A 17,698-nucleotide genomic window follows, 5' to 3' on the forward strand; every position below is an offset into this window, starting at 1 on the left:
TTTACATAAACCTTAGCCAAATACATTTAAACTCAGTTTTCCACAATTCCTGACATTTAATCCTAGTAAAAATTCCCTGTTTTAGGTCAGTTAGGATCATCACTTTATTTTAAGAATGTGAAATGTCAGAATAATAGCAGCGAGAATGATTTATTTCAGCTTTTATTTCCTTCATCACATTCCCACTGGGTAAGAAGTTTACATGCTACCAAATACTACTTGAGTGTATTTTCTTTAAATTATTTAACTTGGGTCAAACGTTTCTGGTAGCCTTCCACAAGCTTCCCTCAATAAGTTGGGTGAATTTTGGCCAATTCCTCCTGACAGAGCTGGTGTAACTGAGTCAGGTTTGTAGGCCTCCTTGCTCGCACACGCTTTTTCAGTTCTGCCCACAAATGTTCTATAGTATTGAGGTCAGGGATTTTTGATGGCTACTCCAATACCTTGACTTTGTTGTCCTTGAGCCATTTTGACACAACTTCGGAAGTATGCTTGGGGTCATTGTCCATTTGGAAGACCCATTTGCGACCAAGCTTTAACTTCCTGACTGATGTCTTGAGATGTCGCTTCCATATATCCACATCATTTTCCTTCCTCTTGATGCCATCTATTTTGTGAAGTGCACCAGTCCCTCCTGCAGCAAAGCACCCCCACAACATGATGCTGCCACCCTTATGCTTCACAGTTGGGATGCTTCACGGTTGGGATGGTGTTCTTCGGCTTGCAAGCATCCCCCTTTTTCCTCCAAACATAACAATGGTCATTATGGCCAAACAGTTCTACTTTTTGTTTCATCAGACCAGAGGACATTTCTCAAAAAAATACAATCCTTGTCCCCATGTGCAGTTGCAAACCATAGTCTAGAGGTTATGTCGATGTAGGACTCATTTTACTGTGGATATAGATACTTTTGTACCGGTTTTCTCCAGCATCCTCACAAGGTCCTTTGCTGTTGTTCTGGGATTGATTTGCAATTTTCCCACCAAAGTACATTCATCTCTAGGAGACAGAACGCGTCTCCTTCCTGAGCGGTATGACGGCTGCGTGGTCCCATGGTGTTTATACTTGCGTACTATTGTTTGTACAGATGAACGTGGTACCTTTCGGCATTTGGAAATTGCTCCCAAGGATGAACCAGACTGGCGGAGGTCTACGATTATTTTTCTGAGGTCTTGGCTGATTTCTTTTGATTTTCCCATGATGTCAAGCAAAGAGGCACTGAGTTTGAAGGTAGGCCTTGAAATACATCCACAGGTACATCTCCAATTGACTCAAATTATGTCAATTAGCCTATCAGAACCTTCTACAGCCATTACTTTTTCTGGAATTTTCCAAGCTGTTTAAAGGCACAGTCAACTTAGTGTATGTAAACTTCTGACCTACTGGAATTGTGATACAGTGAATTATAAGTGAAATAATCTGTTTGCAAACAATTGTTGGGAAAATTACTTGTGTCATGCACAAAGTAGATGTTCTAACCAACTTGCCAAAACCATAGTTTGTTAACAAGAAATTTGTGGAGTGGTTGAAAAACGAGTTTTAATGACTCCAACCTAAGTGTATGCAAACTTCCGACTTCAACTGTACTTGGCTTGTATTTCAATTAGATAAAGCCTAGCAATTTATCTTTATTTTCTGGGCATTTTAAATTCAATTGTTCTCATTCAAATGTACTATACAATAACACGGGACACTTCATAAAAAACGGGGGAAAATTATATGAACATGACATTGAGCTGTTCTTTACATAAGAAATACAACTATGGACACAACCCTGCTAGGATTGTAAAAATGTCATGCAAAAACATCCTACTTAAAATGGGTGAACATAATTTGCTCTATCAATTGATAAATAAAGAAATCAAAAGCCAAGCAGACCTAATAACCCACAGATATTCGTCATTAAAGTAACTAATTTTTTTATTTTTTTTTTATCACATATTTTGCCCCTCAATTTATAGTGACAGGTGGAAGCACATGAACAGCGACAAATAAGGACCCTTGAGAACCTTGCAACACCCTAGTCTTTGTTAGAATGCGTTGGTGCTTCACAAAGACCATCAACACCCATTCTGAAATTAAATGGCATCTTATTCAGTATTCTCATCACAGAGAGGAGCAGTGAGCCGAGGAGGGAGCGAGCAGCGAGCGGCTGCCAGGAATAGTTGGAACAGAGGATGTCGCAAAAGCACAAACACCATGCAGCACCAACAAGATTATATCAAATCAAATTTTATTGGTCACATACACATGGTTAGCAGATGTTAATGCGAGTGTAGCGAAATGCTTGTATTGTATGTACATATGCCAAAAATGCAGGTTTATACATGGACAGAATAGTTTCCATCACTGCTTTTACTTGGTTCGGAAGAGTGAGATCAGATGCATACTACAGGCGGGAAGTAGGCTAGGCTATGTGATCAATGACTTGAACACACATTGGCCCTGTACAGAGCCTTCAGAAATTATTCACATCCCTTGACTGTTACAAAATGGGATTAAAATGGATTAGCCTTTTTTGTCAACAATCTACACAAAATACTCTCATGTCAAAGTGGAAGACAAATTAGAACATTTGTAAAAAATAAAAAGTATGGAAAATAAAACGAATATATGTTGATTAGATAAGTATTCAACCGCGAGTCAATACATGTTAGAATCACCTTTGGCAGTGATTACAGCTGTGAGTTTTTCTGGATAAGTGTAATAGCTTTGCACACCTGTATTGTGCAAGATTTGCCTATTATTGTTTTTAAAATTCTTCAAGCTCTGTCGAATTGGTTGATGATCATTGCTAGACAGTCATTTCACAGTATTGCCTTAGATTTTCAGCAGATTTAAGTCAGAACTAACACGGCCACTCAGGATCATTCACTAGCTACATTTCCATTAACTTGTCCAGTGATTGTTAGTTTGTCGACATTTAGAAAGTTTGATTAAAAAAAAATTGCCTACAAGGGTGCATTTCCATTTAACTATCATGTTGATGAAAACAGCTGGACGTAATGATGTCACACCTAAAAAAAGTTTTTGAATAAAATCTACAGTGTGTTAAATCAAAATGGTTGAAGTGTTTGCATTACCCATTTAGGCAAATTGCCCGTTAATAAATTGGCCTGTATTCCCTCACACCTATCGGTTTCATCGCTTAGGTAGCCCGCTAAAGCCAGCATAGATAGAATGCAATCATTTACTATTATTTGCCATATCCTAATAATTCTCATGTGCCAACGTATCTTTACGGTCCGTGCAACGGTGAAACTTGTACTCCTGTTGATCTGAAATAATTGGATGGGGAAACTTGCCAGCCAACCAGAAAAGCAAGGCGAAGCAATTCAGGCATTTTTGAAAGTCAGGACAATCTTTGTTTTGCAAAGAAAATCATTTATAGTTCAAAAATATATATATTTTTCAAGACGTACACATTTAGAATGAAATGTGGAATGGAGCTTTATAGTTATGTGGTGAAATCACGTGCCCTGGATACCTTCAAAATGATTCTGCAATCATCATTTATTAAGACAGTTTCCTTCATAATTTATCGCAATAAATTAAGTTTGACAGAAGGAAAATCCACCCGTCGAATGGATAAACATTTTGTTGATCTTTAGAAAAATGTTCTTTATGTCTCCTATATCTTCCGTTTCCATTACATATGTCACTTTTTTTGTTGTTGCAACATTGCTTTGTCAAATAAATGGAAACCTGCCTACTGGGTTAATGGAAACCTTGGTAATCTTGGTCTTCTTGGTAATCCACTCATGGAGATTTGGCCTTGTGTTTTAGGTTATCATCCTGCTGAAAGATGAATTGATCTCCCAGTGTCTGGTGGAAAGCAGACAACCAGATTTTCTTCTGGGAAGTGCTTAGCTCCAGTGTTTCTTTTTTTATCCTGAAAAACTCTGCAGTCCTTAATGATTACAAGCATACCCATAACATGATGGGTAGCACTTTGTGACATTGCCTGATGTAAAAAGGGCTTCATAAATACATTTGATTTATGCAGCCATCATAATGCTTGAAAATATGGAGAGTAGTACTCAGTAATGTGTTGTATTTTCCCAAAACATAACATTTTGTATTCAGGACAAAAAAAGTGTCCTGAATGTTTCCCAAATGTTTTACATTAGTGCCTTGTTGCAAACAGGATGCATGTTTTGAAATGTTTGTATTCTGTTCAGGCTTCCTTCTTTTCACTGTCAATTAGATTAGTATTGTGTTGATTCATCCTTAGTGCGCTCCTGTCATAGCCATTGAACTATGGAACTGTTTTAAAGTCACCATTGGCCTCATGGTGAAATCCATGAGTGGTTTCCTTTCTCTCCGGCAACTGCATTAGGAAGGACGCCTGTATCTTTGTAGTAACTGGGTGTATTGATACACCATCCAAAGTGTAATTAATAACTCCACCATGCTCAAAGGGATATTCAATGTCTGTTTTTTGTTGTTGTTGTTTTTTTACCCATCTGCCAATAGGTGCCCTTCTTTGTGAGGCATTGGAAAACCCTGATATTTGTGGTTGAATCTGTGTTTGAAATTCACTGCTCGACTGAGGGTCCTTACGGATAATTGTATGCGTGGGCTACAGAGATGAGGTTGTCATTCAAAAATCATGTTAAACACTATTATTGCAATGTATTATGTGACTTGTTAAGCACATTTTTACTACTGAACTTATTTAGGCTTGCCATAACAAAAGGGTTGAATACTTATGGACTCAAGACATTACAGCTTTTGATTTTTTATTAATTTGTAATCATTTGAAAAACATACTTTGACATGATGCGTGTTGGCCAGTGATAAAAAATCTCTATTTAATCCATTTTAAATTCAGGCTGTACCAGAAACAAAATGTGGAAAAGGTCAAGGGGTAGGACTACTTTCTGAAGGCACTGTATGTATCATTGCCCACTCACAAAAGACAACACCTCAAGAAAAATAACCTATAAGTTAATAATACTAAATGATCATAATATATTCCTGACTGTTGATATTGTTATTATCACTATTAACGTAAATGTTATTTTAGTAACCTTTTACAATGAATATGATTATGTATAATGATTTTAGGCAAATCCTTTTATAATTGAACAAATTAAAATTATTCCATTATAAATCAGTAAACATACAAATGTAGGCTACATATATTTAAATGTTCCCCGAAATGAGATTGATAAAGAGCAGATAAAAAATATATTAATTCATGCCTTAATTTTGCATCCACATTTCCTAAACAGTTATACTAGGTTAGCAATACCTAGGCTCATTAGAGTGGCTCTCACAAAAAAAGTCAACAGTTGGCAGTCATCAGATATATTGTTGAGCAGTTAATCAAGGCTGTATAAATCTGGTATTGATGAGACTGTATATTAGAAGTGGCTGTCCAACAAATAATGTGGTGGCGTAAAACATTTTTTTTTCTTTAAGACACAAATACCAATTTAGCTCTAATTTATGACCTTGTAAGTAGGTCAATGTCTGTAGCGCTGCATAATATGGTTAGGCTGCGTTTAGACAGGCAGCCCAATTCTGATATTTTTTTCACTAATTGGTCTTTTGACCAATCAGATTAGCTCTGAAAAAGATCTGATGTGAAAAGGTCTGGGGTGTATTCATTACGTCAATTATGTTGCAAAAACTTTTCTTTTACGTCAAAAAGAAAACGTTTTATAACGAAAACAAGAGTTTGTATTGGACAAATGCAGGTAGGTCCTTACCTGTTTAGTTCCCTTTGTTCTGTTTGCTTCCATTTGGTTCTTAAACTGTAAAACGGTTTCCGTTGCAGGACGTAATGAATATACCCCTGATGTGATTGGTCAAAAGACCAATTAGTGGAAAAATATCAAAATTGCGCTGCCTGTGTAAACGCAGCCTAAGTGTCCCAGGTTTACCATATGAAACAATCGAAAGTTGTCTAATGAGTATCAGTAATGTAAAGCCCCGAAAACGTATTCATTAAACCGACTCTGTTGCAAAACGTTTCTTAAACGGAAGGAAACAGAACAAAACGGAGAGGGACCTACCTGAATTTGTCCAACTCGTTTTAGTTGGAAAACGTTCCGTTTCGCAACTGTTTGGACTAATGATTACACCCCAGGTTTGACACAGTGCGTTAATGTCATCAAATAATTTAACGCAATCGTGTGATACGTGCAGAAGACACCATTCGAAGGATGAATTATTCGTTTCTGTCAAAATTCTGTATTGAGCGCATATCAACGCCAACATAATGCAATCAGATCGAGAATCCTCTAAAGACCAACTGTAGCCAGTCAGCTGTCTGTCCAAGGCGCGCATCTCTTTAATGTAGTCTATACTCAAATGAGTCCTGATGTATAAAGCCGAAACAATAAAAACCTATGCTCGTGGAAATTGTGTCTAGACACATTTTGCTCAATAACAAACAGTACTCACACTTATCTCAGCTGAGTCTACTAAAGTAACGTTACATACGGGCGAATGAGACACAAATACATGATCTCAGCGGGGACTGGTTGCAACAATGATTAAATTCACTAGCTTGCTATTCTGATTAACACACAGGTGGAATCGTCTGAAGTGATATCATTGAAGTGCTATCGTTGCAGTTGATAGCGTTTTAATTGGACATGTCATGCTCGAGCTTGGAAGAGCGATATAACCCATATCGATAGCAATTAAATTCTCCATTCCATCTATTAAAAACAATTATACAAAATGATTTGCATCAAGCGAAGGCAAAGTGATTACGAATCAAGGAATTAGCAGCAGTCTATCAGTTTACTATGCGGGTCTCTACTGTACAATGTAGTCTACATCAGCTAAAATAGATGGACACATTTCAGACTATTGCCCCTGTGTTCGTGATGATTTGTGATCACCGCTGCACGAGCACCTCAAGTGCGTCATTATTCGTTTTTTAAACTTCCAGGAAAATAACAGCGGCATGAGGTATCAGCGTATACTGTATTCTCATTTCAATAGGAACACACGATTCTCAGAATAAACCACATGGAAGAATGTCACACTGTCTGATTTGCAATGTAGCCTAAACCCAGACCTCACGTTCTCGTGCTGCGATCTCCCGAATACGTTAAAAGACGGTTACGTCAACCTAACATCTTTACATGCCCAATGTTGTGTTCATGTTAACTTCAACACCTTTCATGCGCTCAGACTTGTGGCTTCATCTGACACCCAAACACTTTCAATTTAAAACACTTCAGCGCACACAGAAATTGATATTTGAACTTTGCTTGCCACACTGTTGCGCCGCAACTCGCTATAGGCTACTGTAACTTCATGTGGGTTTAAAATGATGATAACAAACATACTATTAATGCATTCATAATGCGAGAGTACACAGGCAAACAACAACTGTAAGCATGCAGAAAAGCGGGTCTGTCACTGTAACACGAAAGCTGCGCACCCATATCAGTACTCACCTAAGTTGCACGTTTTGATTCCGAATGTGTGGTTATTGGGCTACAGCATAGTAATGCAGTTCACAGTACCCGCTCTCACACGCACTAACTCCTCTCTTCTTTCGTGTTAGCAAATCAACACAACGGTGACGTCAACGCACCGAGTCACTCTTCTTTCCCTTGAATCCATGCAAACACTGCGAAAGTGAGACACCTAGGGGGCTGCCGAATGTTTAAAGAGATGATCTGATACTTTTGTATACTTTTAGCCAGAAGTTCTGAAAGTAACACTCACAATCCAAAAGTGGTCCCCGAAAATTGCATGTTCATGTGCACCTCTGCCATTTGCACAAGTGTCCTAAAGCTGAGGGAGTGAAAATTATTGCGGGTGAAGGGGCTAATTAGACCCTCAGATAGCCACTTCTACCAAGCCAGCAAGGCTGCAGGCTTCAGAACATCCAGACACATACTGCAATATGTTTGGAGTTCGCACAATTTCATACAAACAATGGATCTGTGCGCCTAATTATATGTCACCTGCATTTTTTTTACGGATGATTTCGAGACTTGACACATATAACAGATGAAATATCTCCCAAATTAAATGTTTAACTGTTACTGAGGTTTATATATTGTAAAACTACAGGGGAATTTGTTAATTAGAATATCATGTTTGTTTTATTATTTAAAAGTGGAACATGAATTGCATAATTCAAGACAGGAGTGTGTCGTGCAGTTTGCGGGTTTATTGATCCCATTGCCACTCTCTTGAAGTCACCCAGAGTTTCATCAGCAACATGTGACGAGTGAGGTTGGTAGGGTAGAGGGTGTGGTTTGGGATACAAAGACACGCTCTCTTTGCTGTGTCCACTGAGCCATTGGGCCTGCCCTGCAACCTCATTGGTTAATGCTGGGCAGGCCTTTTGCTGGCTGTCACTCAAATACCAGGGGCTGAAGCTCATTGGCTCAAACTCAAATCGCTAAGGAGTTGGCCCATGTGGGGGGAAATGTAGGAAAAATGGTGTGGTACAGCGTCAAGAAAACAATTCTGCATGTACGAACTACACATTGACACTCCAGCCCAAAGTGGGAGGTTTTAAAAATACTTTCTTCTTGTAGTTGTTTTCTTATCCCACATAGTAAGAAAAACTAACAAGAAAGATGCCTAATATTGAAGATAATTGTCCAAGAAAGTTTTTGAAAAAAAAAGATAACAGATTAATATGCTACTATAAAATAGATAATAAAACAAATCCCCATATTTAGGCCTACTCTATCACTTATCAAAATATAGCCTAACATTTATAGGGCTTTTATTTTGCCCCACCAGTGTCACTTGGCTTCATGTTGTTTTTTTCCAACTTATTTGCTTGTAGCCAACAGGCGTTGAGCTGTGTACAGTAGGCCTATTGGGAGGTAGGAGGTATATGCTACTGCAGGGGTAGGCAACTCTGGTCCTGGAGTTCCGCAGGCACTTCATGTTTTTAAATTTAACCAACCTGGAAGACCAGGTATGTTGAATTTAGGCAATCACTGAACTGATCATTTAGCTCAGTTGGGCAGGTGTGGTGCCTAGTTGTTCCAGCTAGGCACTCCAGGAACAGGGTTTTCTACCCTTGGGATACTGTATGTCCTAAGCCACACTCACAGCTACTGTATCAGTACAATAATGATAACTGGCTAGTTGTGTTTAAAAACTTGTTTTATAATAGCCCCTAGGCTATAATTCCATGCCAGCGGGAGAAGAAAAATATTTTTGCTATCGCAGATTGTTCCAGCAATTCTCACATAGGAATTTAATTGGGAAGAAGGATGTTTAACATGCTTTTTACATTTGTATCACAACCAATTTCCTTAAAATCATGATGAAATTGACCATTTTAGGTTATTTTTTAGACCGTATGATCTGTGAACCGTACATGATACAGACAACATCTTGGTGTCATTATACTCCTTATAGTGTTCTCTCAAATATGGGGTATGTTTATATTCTGAAATACACATTTTCACATTCATTTATTCAACATTACAAATATTCATATTAATATCTCAAAACGACCCTTTTTAAATGTAGCTTACTTTTAGACATATTGTTTGTAACAATTTACTCTTTAAACAGGTCACATTTCCAGAGTGGGCTCTCTGGCACCTTTAATTATGACCCATTTTATAGATAGAGATGGACAATATAGGTAATTAACCAATCACAGTCCTCCTTTAGGATTGCACATTCAAATAGTCAGCAGCAGAGGGAATTCAGAATTAGCAGAGCCCACTCTGGAAATTTGATGTACTTGTAGAGTATATTGTTCCAAACACCTGATAAGTGTGGCATATCAAGAAGCTGATTTAAACAGCACAATCATTACACAGGTGCACCTTGTGCTGGGGAGAATAAAAGGCCACTCTAAAATGTGCAGTTTTGTCACACAACATCACAGATGTCTGAAGTTTTGAGGGAGCATGCAATTGGCATGCTGACTGCAGGAATGTCCACCAGAGCTATTGCCGGAGAATTGAATGTTAATTTCTCTACCATAAGCCGCCTCCAACATAATTGTAGATAATTTTGCAGTACGTCCAACCTGGCCTCACAAATGCAGACCACGTGTATGGTGTCGTGTGGGCGAGCGGTTTGCTGATGTCAACATTGTGAACAGAGTGCCCCATGGTGGCGGTGGGGTTATGGTATGGGCAGGCATAAGCTATGGACAACGAACACAATTGTATTCATTGTGACGAGATCCTGAGGACCATTGTCGTGCCATTCATCCGCCGCCATCACCTAATGTTTCAGAATGATAATTCACAGCTCCATATCGCAAGGATCTGTACAATTCCTGGAAGTTGAAAATGTCAACATTTTTCCATGGCCTGCATACTCACCAGACATGTCACCCATTGAGCTCTGGATCAACGTGTACCAGGAGGTTGGTGGCACCTAAATTGTGGAGGACGGACTCGTGGTAATGGCTGGAGCGGAATTGGTGGAATGGTATCAAATACATCAAACACATGGTTTGATGCCATTCCATTTGCTCCGTTACAGCTATTATTATGAGCCGTCCTCCCATCAGCAGCCTCTACTGATGTGTACAACGGTGTGCTCCAGTTCCCGTCAATGTCCTTCAACTTTGCACAGCCATTGAAGAGGAGTGGGACATCATTCCACAGGCCACAATCAACAGCTTGATCAACTCTATACAAAGGAGATGTGTCGCACTGCATGAGGCAAATGGTGGTCACACCAGCTACTGACTGGTTTTATAATCCACACCCCTACCTTTTTTAAGGTATCCAACAGATGCATATCTGTATTCCCAGTCATGTGAAATCCATTGATTAGGGCCTAATGGATTTATTTCGATTGACTGATTTCCCTTTGAACTGTAACTCAGTAAAATCTTTGAAATTGTTGCATGTTACCCCCAACCACATACCCCAACCAGAAGCCATGGATTACAGGCAACATCCGCACTGAGTAAACGCTAGCGCTGCCGCTTTCAAGGAGCGGGACTCTAACCCGGAAGCTTACAAGAAATCCCGCTATCCCTCCGGCGAACCATCAAACAGGCAAAGCGTCAATACAAAACGAAGATCGAATCGTAATACACCGGCTCTGACACTCGTTGGGGGTGGCAGGGCTTGCAAACTATTACAGACTACAAAGGGAAGCACAGCCGAGAGCTGCCCAGTGACACGAGGCTACCAGACGAACTAAACTACTTCCATGCTTTCTTCAAGGCAAATAACACTGAAACATGCATGAGAGCACCAGCTGTTCCGGAAGACAGTGTGATCACGCTCTCCGCAGGCGATGTGAGTAAGAGCTTTAAACAGGTCAACATTCACAAGGCTGCAGGGCCAGATGGATTACCAGGACGTGTACTGCGAGCATGCGCTGACCAACTGGCAAGTGTCTTCACTGACATTTTCAACCTCTCCCTGTCCGAGTTTGTAATACCAACATGTTTCAAGCAGACCACCATAGTGCCTGTGCCCAAGAACACTAAGGTAACCTGCCTAAATTTCTACCGACCCGTAGCACTCACGTCTGGAGCCATGAAGTGCTTTGAAAGGTTGGTAAATGCTCACATCAACACCCACTCCAATTTGCATACCGCCCCAACAGATCCACAGATGATGCAGATGATGACCTGGACAAAAGGAACACCTATGTGAGAATGCTATTCATTGACTACAGCTGAGCTTTCAACACCACAGTGCCCTCAAAGCTCGTCACTAAGCTAAGGACCCTAGGACTGGATCCTGGACTTCCTGATGGTCCGCCCCAGGTGGTGAGGGTAGGTAACAACACATCCGCCACGCTGATCCTCAACACAGGGGCCCCTCAGGGGTGCGTGCTCAGTCCCCTCCTGTACTCCCTGTTCACTCATGACTGCACGGCCAGGCACGACTCCAACACCATCATTAAGTTTGCCGATGACACAGCAGTGGTTGGCCTGATCACCAACAACGATGAGACAGTCTATAGGGAGGAGGTCAGAGCCCTGGCCGTGTGGTGCCAGGACAACAACCTCCCCTCAACGTGATCAAGACAAAGGAGATTGTGGCCTACAGGAAAAAGAGGACCGAGCACACCCCCATTCTCATTGACGGGGCTGCAGTGGAGCAGGTTGAGAGCTTCAAGTTCCTTGGTGTCCACATCAACAACAAACTAACATGGTCCAAGCACACCAAGACATTCGTGAAGAGGGCTCGACAAAACCTACTTATTTCATGTTGCATTTATATTTTTGTTCAGTATAGTTTCCCCATTTAACATCGAGCTGGCATGTTGAATCCCCCTCACACAAAATTCATAAGCAACAAGTCTGTCATTTCATACTGACCAATGGTTACATTTGAAACATAAATTAAGATGGAAAACATGAGATAGATGTGGAGTCTTAATATGCAGCGGTGCATGGCGAGTTTTTAGCTCCAATGGAGTGAGGATCACAGAGTGCTTTATTACCTTTGAGCTGCATGCTGTGCTGGCTTACCCAGGGATAAAGAAAAAAGGCATTGCCTCAATCTCAATTTAATCCCCATTTCACCAAGGGAAAGAAAGACCAGTGGTAAATTACAACACTTTATTATTATCACTCCACTAAAACAATACAGAGGTTGCTGTTGAATGCTGCCTTTGTAACTCTGGTATGACTGTGCAGCTGTCCAGAGCAAATTGTCTTGTGGTAACTTAAAGGAATAGTTCCCCCAAAGTACAAAATGACATATTGATTTCCTTACCCTGTAAGCAGTCTATGGACGAGGTATGACATCAATCCATGTTGACCTAGCCACTTTTCAAATGCTAACCTTTTAGCATTTGTGGCACAAATCCAATGCAAATCAATGGTACAGTGGCTTGCGAAAGTATTCACCCCATTGGCATTTTTCCTATTTTGTTGCCTTACAACCTGGAATTAAAATAGATTTTTTGGGGGTTTGTATCATTTGATTTACACAACACGCCTCCCACTTTGTAGATGCAAAATATGTTTTATTGTGAAACAAACAAGAAATAAGACAAAAAAACAGAAATCTTGAGCTTGCATAACAATTCACCCCCCCAAAGTCAATACTTTGTAGAGCCACCTTTTGCAGCAATTACAGCTTCAAGTCTCTTGGGGTATGTCTCTATAAGCTTGGCACATCTAGCCAATGGGATTTTTGCCCATTCTTCAAGGCAAAATTGCTCCAGCTCCTTCAAGTTGGATGGGTCCCGCTGGTGTACAGCAATCTTTAAGCCATACCACAGATTCTCAATTGGATTGAGGTCTGGGCTTTGACTAGGCCATTCCAAGACATTTAAATATTTCCTCTTAAACCACTTGAGTGTTGCTTTAGCAGTATGCTTAGTATCATTGTCCTGCTGGAAGGTGAACCTCTGTCCCAGTCTCAAATCTCTTGAAGACTGAAACAGGTTTCCCTCAAGAATTTCCCTGTATTTAGCGCCATCCATCATTCCTTCAATTCTGACCAGTTTCCCAGTCCCTGCCGATGAAAAACATCCCCACAGCATGATGCTGCCACTACCATGCTTCTCTGTGGGGACGAAGTTCTCGGGGTGATGAGAGGTGTTGGGTTTGCGCCACACATTGCGTTTTTCTTGATGGTCAAAAAGCTCAATTTTAGTCTCATCTGACCAGAATACCTTCTTCCATATGTTTGGGGAGTCTCCCACATGCCTTTTTGCGAACACCAAACGTGTTTGCTTATTTTTTTCTTGAAGCAATTACTTTTTTCTGGCCACTCTTCCGTAAAGCCCAGCTCTGTGGAGTGTACGGCTTAAAGTGGTCCTATCGACAGATACTCCAATCTCCGCTGTGGAGCCTTACAGCTCCTTCAGGGTTATCTTTGGTCACTTTGTTGTCTCTCTGATTAACGCCCTCCTTGCCTGGTCCATGAGTTTTAGTGGGGGGCCCTCTCTGGGAGGTTTGTTGTGGTGCCATATTCTTTCCATTTTTTTAATGGATTTAATGGAGCTCCGTGGGATGTTCAAAGTTTCAGATATTTTTTTATAACCCAACCCTGATCTGTACTTCTCCACAACTTTGTCCCTGACCTGTTTGGAGAGCTCCTTGGTCTTCATGGTGCCGCTTGCTTGGTGGTGCCCCTTGCTTAGTGGTGTTGCAGACTCTGGGGCCTTTGGGAACAGGTGTATATATACTGACATCATGTAACAGATCATGTGACACTTAGATTGCACACAGGTGGACTTTATTTAACTAATTATGTGACTTCTGAAGGTAATTGGCTGCACCAGATCTTATTTAGGGGCTTCATAGTAAAGGGCGTGAATACATATGCACACACCACTTTTCCATATATATTTTTTAGAATTTTATGAAACAAGTTGTTCGTTTTTTTTTCACTTCACCAATTTGGACTATTTTGTGTATGTCCATTACATGAAATCCAAATAAAAATCCATTTAAATTACAGGTTGTAATGCAACAAAATAGTAAAAACCCCAAGGGGGATGAATACTTTGGCAAGACACTGTACCTATATTAGCATTTTTGGACTTGTTCTTTAAGAACATGGGATAGAGTGTGAATATTTATGGAGGGAAAAAGCTGAAAGAAAAAAATATCAAAGAATCTTGCAACCTGCTCTTTAACCCAATTCTGCATTGATAAATTAATTTGTTTTCATTTCACTAGCAGAACGGGGTTACTGCAAGATTGGTGAGCAATAGTGACTTTCAAATCAAATCACAGTTTATTTGTCATGTGCGCCGAATACAACCAGTGAAATGCTTACTATCAGGCTCTAACCAATAGTGCAAAAAAGGTATTAGGTGAACAATAGGTAAGTAAAGAAATAAAAACAACACTAGAAAGACAGTGAGAAACAGTAGCGAGGCTATATACAGTAGCAAGGCTATAAAAGTAGCGAGGCTACATACAGACACTGGTTAGTCAGGCTGATTGAAGTAGTATGTACATGTAGATATGGTTAAAGTGACTATGCATATATGATGAACAGAGAGTAGCAGTAGCGTAAAGAGGGGTTGGCGGGTGGTGGGTGGCGGGACACAATGCAGATAGCCCGGTTAGCCAATGTTAGCCAATGTGCGGGAGCACTGGTTGGTCGGCCCAATTGAGGTAGTATGTACATGACTGTATAGTTAAAGTGACTATACATATATGATAAACAGAGAGTAGCAGCAGCGTAAAAGAGGGGTTGGGGGGGGGGGGGGCACACAATGCAAATAGTCCGGATAACCATTTCATTACCTGTTCAGGAGTCTTATGGCTTGGGGGTGAAAACTGTTGAGAAGCCTTTTTGTCCTAGACTTGGCACTCCGGTACCGCTTGCCATGCGGTAGTAGAGAGAACAGTCTATGACTGGGGTGGCTGGGGTCTTTGACAATATTTAGGGCCTTCCTTTGACACTGCCTGGTGTAGAGGTCCTGGATGGCAGGCAGCTTAGCCCCAGTGATGTACTGGGCCATACGCACTACCCTCTGTAGTGCCTTGCGTTTGCCGTACCAGGAAGTACAGGAGGGGACTGAGCACGCACCCCTGGGGGGCTCCAGTGTTGAGGATCAGCGTGTCAGATGGGTTGCTACCTACCCTCACCACCTGGGGGCGGTCCGTCAGGAAGTGTTTAGTCCCAGGATCCTTAGTTTAGTGATGAGCTTTGAGGGTACTATGATGTTGAACGCTGAGCTGTAGTCAATGAATAGCATTCTCACATAAGTGTTCCTTTTGTCCAGGTGGGAAAGGGCAGTATGGAGTGCAATAGAGATTGCATCATCTGTGGATCTGTTGGGGCGGTTTGCAAATTGGAGTGGGTCTAGAGTTTCTGGGATAATGGTGTTGATGTGAGCCATTACCAGCCTATCAAAGCACTTCATGGCTATGGACGTGAGTGCTACGGGTCTGTAGTCATTTAGGCAGGTTGCCTTTGTGTTCTCGGGCACAGGGACTATGGTGGTCTGCTTGAAACATGTTGGTATTACAGACTCAATCAGGGACATGTTGAAAATGTCAGTGAAGACACCTGCCAGTTGGTCAGCACATGCCCGGAGCACACATCCTGGTAATCCATCTGGCCCCACAGGATTGTGTATGTTGACCTGTTTGAAGGTCTTACTCATGTCGGCTACAGAGAGCACAGATCACACAGTCGTCCGGAACAGCTGATCCTCTCATGCATGCCTCAGTGTTGCTTGCCTCGAAACGAGCATAGAAGTGATTTAGCTCGTCTGGTAAGCTTGTGTCACTGGGCAGCTCGCGGCTGTGCTTCCCTTTGTAGTCTGTAATAGTTTGCAAGCCCTGCCACATGAGACGAGCATTGGAGCCGGTGTAGTATGATTCAATCTTAGCTCTGTATTGACGCTTTGCCTGTTTGATGGTTCGTCGCAGGGCATTGCAGGATTTCTTGTAAGCTTCCGGGTTAGAGTCCCGCACCTTGAAAGCGGCAGCTCTTCCCCTTAGCTCAGTGCGAATGTTGCCTGTAATCCATGGCTTCTGGTTGGGGTATGTATGTACAGTCACTGTGGGGACGACGTCCTTGATGCACTTATTGATAAAGCCAGATGTGGTGTACTCCTCAATGCCATCGGAAGAATCCTGGAACATGTTCCAGTCTGTGATAGCAAAACAGTCCTATAGTTTAGCATCTGCTTAATCTGACCACTTTTTATAGACCAAGTCACTGGTGCTTCCTGCTTTAACTTTTGCTTGTAAGCAGGAATCGGGAGGATAGAATTGTGGTCGGATTTACCAAGTATTTACTCGTTTTTTTATTCAAAGTATCGGGTTTATTACAGGTGATAAACCCAAATCCCAGTTAATATACAGAGATAATCAGAGCCATCAGAACCATTGAACACAGAATAAATATCAGATTTGCCCTGAAGAGATCACTAGAATGATGGTCTTCATTAATTTCCCTCCTTTCAATTCTCTCTTGCATTTATTTGTTGAGTCAGGATCAATATGACTGACGACCATCATTGTTTCAACATCAGCAAGTATTTGAGGTGAACACACACACACACACACACACACACACACACACACACACACACACCACACACACACACACACACACACACACACAGACACACACACACACACCACACACACACACACACACCACACACACACACACACACACACGGCCATAATCACCAGAATCACAGGCATTGTCTGTGTCCTCTACTGGCTTGCTGTACAGGGGGGAAGAGAGGTATGTATGGGGCCCACAGTAGATCTTTGTAAAACTATGTCCATACACTGGGTCTGAATAGACTCTTTTTCCACTTGTGTAAATCTGGGGGCGTCTCCGGGACAGGAGCCCGCCTCTCTGACCTCTGACCCTAACCTCTGACCTCTAGTGGATTTAGTCCTGAACACATTATCGTCCCCATGTGCTCAAGCCAACTACTGTTTGTCAGTGACTCTTCTCTAAAACCAATGGCAGTATGATATAAAAAAGTTATGTGCAACAGATCTACATTCATTGATTTACTTTTCAAATCAATAAAAATTTTGGTAAACTGAAATAAATGTTTCCTCTATTTACCAAGCTCTATCATGCTACACTATACTTTAATGTAGAACTTACTTTATGAAAAGCCTTTTTCCTGGTCTATCCACAGGAACAGCCGCTAGACTGTGTTGATTGACCAAGTTTTGATTACATAACATAACATTGTCTTAGCATTTCTGCAATTTGCATGAAACTCACAATGTTGTATGTTTTTTTTATTGAAAAAACCCCCATGATTTTCATGTAACATATATATTTAAATAGTGCTGTGATATTTCACA

At 41.1% G+C, this 17,698-nt stretch overlaps 1 protein-coding gene across 2 annotated transcripts in view; it reads right to left on the reverse strand.

Moving 5' to 3' along the window:
* Positions 1-7,559, reverse strand: part of LOC106603639 (zinc finger and BTB domain-containing protein 16-A) — a 157,537-nt gene extending 149,978 nt beyond the window's left edge. For both annotated transcript variants that reach the window (XM_014197535.3, XM_014197534.3), the window contains exon 1: positions 7,425-7,559. The gene's annotated coding sequence lies outside the window, so the exon portion shown is untranslated. The remainder of the gene's footprint in view (positions 1-7,424) is intronic.
* Positions 7,560-17,698: the final 10,139 nt, after the last annotated feature.

Source organism: Salmo salar, chromosome 04, assembly GCF_965601325.2.
Source record: "Salmo salar chromosome 04, fSalSal1, whole genome shotgun sequence".
Lineage (NCBI taxonomy): Eukaryota > Metazoa > Chordata > Actinopteri > Salmoniformes > Salmonidae > Salmo > Salmo salar.